This window comes from Stomoxys calcitrans, chromosome 3, assembly GCF_963082655.1.
Source record: "Stomoxys calcitrans chromosome 3, idStoCalc2.1, whole genome shotgun sequence".
Taxonomy (NCBI): domain Eukaryota; kingdom Metazoa; phylum Arthropoda; class Insecta; order Diptera; family Muscidae; genus Stomoxys; species Stomoxys calcitrans.
The window spans coordinates 101691708-101695037 of record NC_081554.1 but is presented as its reverse complement, the minus strand read 5'-3'; the positions used below and the strand labels follow the sequence as shown (position 1 = coordinate 101695037).

The 3330-nt window shown below is 38.8% G+C and overlaps 1 long non-coding RNA gene across 1 annotated transcript; it reads left to right on the top strand.

Moving 5' to 3' along the window:
• Positions 1-2085: 2085 nt before the first annotated feature.
• LOC106095562 (uncharacterized) lies at positions 2086-2851 on the top strand. The gene is made up of 3 exons (XR_001222756.2): positions 2086-2225; positions 2288-2518; positions 2576-2851. It is a non-coding gene; the product is annotated as an uncharacterized LOC106095562 (long non-coding RNA).
• The last annotated feature ends 479 nt before the right edge of the window (positions 2852-3330 follow it).

The following is a 3330-nucleotide window of genomic DNA, read 5'->3' as shown; positions in this document are numbered from 1 at the left end:
ATATTGAAGAAAAGAAAAAATAAACAAAATACACGAAACAAGTAAATGCGGCCGGGCCGAATCTTATATACCCTCCACCATGTGCAAAATTTCAGCCAAATCGGGTAAGAATTGCGCCGTCTAGAAACTCAAGAAGTCAAGACCCAAAGTCGGTCGGTGGCAGCTATATAGAAACATGGATCGATTTGGCCCATTTACAATCCCAACCGGCCTACACTAATAAAAATAATTGTGTAAAATTTCAAACGCCTAGCTTTACTCCTTCTAAAGTTAGCGTGCTTTTGACAGACAGACGCACGGACGGACGGCCGGACGTGGCTAGATCGACTTAAAACGTCATAACGATGAAGAATATATGTACTTAGACGCATATTTCGAGGTGTTACAAAGAGATTGACAAACCCTATGGTGGAGGGTATAAAAACGTAATATCCCTATTATTTTTTCCACCACTGTAGGTATTTAATTTTCATTTCCATATGGTATGCATTGACATAACGACCAAAACAAGGCAGAGAGTCTTGGGCATCAACAAGCTCTCTCCATCGAGTTCTATCGTTGGCCAAAGCTTTGGCTTGATTCCACTATACATGGATAGATTCAAAACTCACTTTTCGTACAGCGGATCCATGTGTTTCTCAGGCGTGCCCTCCTTCGCTGACCTTGCGGGTTCCAGTCTACGACATTAATCGCTATATCATCGCGTCGTCGGCGGATATGACCCAATCAAGTCCATTTTATATTCCGGATTTCTACATCGACAGGGGAAGGAATAAGTTGAAAACCAACTGGACAAAATTCGGAAGGCTACTCAGAAGAAGTCTTGGGCAAGATAATTTAGATTGTCCAAGCATAGAAGAGATTGACGAAAATTCAACAGGATTATGATTATGAAGATAGTTGTCCTCTTCGTGAAAGGAAATCAGCCCAAGAAAAACCCTGGATGACCGGGGAGATTCGCAATATTGTGAAAGAGGTCCGCAGACTTTTTAACAGAGCACGTCGTAAAAAAGCGGAAGTTTATTGGGATGTGTATCACATACGGCTCAAGAAATACAATAAGATTACCAGAGCGGCAAAAAAAAAGCTTTTCTGCGAACAGGTCAATAGCGTTAATGACGCCGCCAAGATAAAAAGTTTCTCTCAAAAACCCATGTCCAAACTGAAACTTCAGTAGACCATATGGGAGTGAGAGCAGAGACAATGGAGGACAAGTTGAGGCTTTTGATGAAAATCCATTTCCACAGGATACGACGGGACTCACGGAGACACCGGAATCTTGAAAAAAATAAGGTTGAAGGAATCCTTGAGGAGCTTCAAACCATTTAAGTCACCCGGACCTGATGGAATATTTCCGGCGTTACTACAGAAGGAGGCAGACTATCTGGGGCCTCGTCTGGCCAAAATTATCACAGCGTGCATAGGACTTTCATATACTCCGAAAGCCAAGGGTGGTGTTTATACCCAAGCCCGGCAAGGCAAGTTATGCGACACCAAAGCCCTACAGACCCATAAGCCTTGCGTCCTTTCTACTTAAAACCATGGAACGTATTGTGGACACCATGATAAAGAGTAGGAAATGATGATAGTGTAATAAAGACTGTATAAGGAAAACTGCGCTGTTCCAAAAGTTATTGACGGAGTATCACCAGATGTGACAGACTTTGAACCAACTCCAAACAATGTTATATTCTCCGAATCAAAATATGCCCCTTCTAAAGGAGAATTTATAAAACAGCATTTTATATCATTTTATATCCCAAGGGGAATTTCATGATCTTGTTCGGTGTTTAGAATTGTCGAAAGGACTAACCGAACTTCTAGGTTTCAGATACAGGACCAAGGAAACTAGTTTGTTCGGATCACTTTTCAACGAATACACTGAGTATAGTAATTTGGTTTACTGCAACGATGTGAACAACGATTGTTTGAACAACTTGGATATAGGATATATGAACAACTTCGATATAGCCATGTTCCAGAAGATTGGTGATTATTTATTGACGGTTCAACAAAAAGTACTATAAACATTTTCTATATTTTATTTATACATGTAAATCTTCTATTTCCAGGCCTGAAAGCAGTGCTTTTGCATAATAATGGATCGCTTCCTTCGCTACCATTGACTTACACTACAAACATCATAGAATAATATGACAGTATGTCTCCAATACTAAACGCTATAGGATACCACACATAAGTGGCCAATTATGGCTGATTTGAAAGTACTAACAATTTTTGAATGGCATCTTGGTAATACAAAGTATTCTTCCTTTTTTGTGAATAGGACAGCCGAGATTCTTCTAAACATAAAATACAAAGAGACGGGAAACTGCGTTTAACAGCTATTATTGGTGACATTTAGCATAAATATCCTGTTAGTCAATCCAAACGACATCATTTTAACTCCAAAGCACATAAAATTGGGCTTAATAAAGCAATTCGTGAAAAAATGGAGCAACAATAAAATACCTTGAACAGGGTTTTCCACGATTTACGAGCGGAAAATTAAAAGAAGGTAAAACATATATTATATAAGACATTAATAAAAACCAATTTAATTTTAAATCAACAGGTCCCCGACTACGGAAATTGGTAAATGATGAGAAATTCATACAACAAGTAAAAAAGACATGGAGTGGTTTTGTTTTAGTGTGGAAAAATTTTCTTGGAAAACCGAAAAGTGAAAATTATGAGCATATAGTTAACAACATGATCGGCTTACCATGCAATAGGTTGCAAAATGCCAATAAAATTACACTATGTGCTTGCTCATTTGGAAAGATTTCCATTAAGTGTAGGGCAGCTGAGTGATGAGCAAGGTGAAAAATTTCTCCAGGAAGTATTTAAAATTGAGCAACGTTATATAGGAAAAGATAAAATGAGTATGCTGACTAACTACTGCTGGTCCTTGAAGCGCGAAGTTTATAAAAAAAAACTCAAAAATAAAAAATATTTTGAATTAAAAAACCAAAAAGTTAAAACACAAATAATTGCGTAGGTTAGGTTGAAAAGAGGGTGCAGATATTAATCTGCTCCTTACCACTATAGACATACACCTAGCTAGTAATCGGCTTGTTGTGCGATCTAAGAATCGCACCTCGAAAAAGAAAATTTTAAGTTAGGAATCCCGTGCTACTTACAAAATCCTTAATTGTTTTCCATGCCGCTCCCTTAAATTGGTTCACGTCAGGTATCATGACCCCACATAAGTACCGGTGTCTGTCCGAAAGGCTTCGGATTAATCAAGTTTATCGACGGCAGTTCTCTGGCCTTCACTGCCAAAACGTCTGCCCTATCAATCCCCCTTTCTCCGTTATGGCCCATCAC